We start from the raw sequence: 273 nt of genomic DNA, 5'->3' as shown, positions 1-273 counted from the left end.
GTGTAGAATTTTGAGCTCTACAACTTTGTATATTACGTTTTTGGACGTACAGCGTGTTATTCACGAGTTATTTCGAAAAAACGGTGTTCAGGGGTAGTTTTTTGANAAAAATTATATGACCAAGTCTGATGATTATTCATTAATTTGGATTATCTTGGCCTCATTTCATGATCCGTTTCACAATTTTTACTTTTTCACTCATTTTGTCATCTTTTTCACTGTTTTTTTTTCAAAATTTTTCCTAAAATCTCAAAATTTTTGTGATTTTTTTTT

Source organism: Diachasma alloeum, unplaced genomic scaffold, assembly GCF_001412515.2.
Source record: "Diachasma alloeum isolate Michigan unplaced genomic scaffold, Dall2.0 Dall_scaffold_00194, whole genome shotgun sequence".
Taxonomy (NCBI): Eukaryota; Metazoa; Arthropoda; class Insecta; order Hymenoptera; family Braconidae; genus Diachasma; species Diachasma alloeum.
This window is presented reverse-complemented; position numbering follows the sequence as displayed.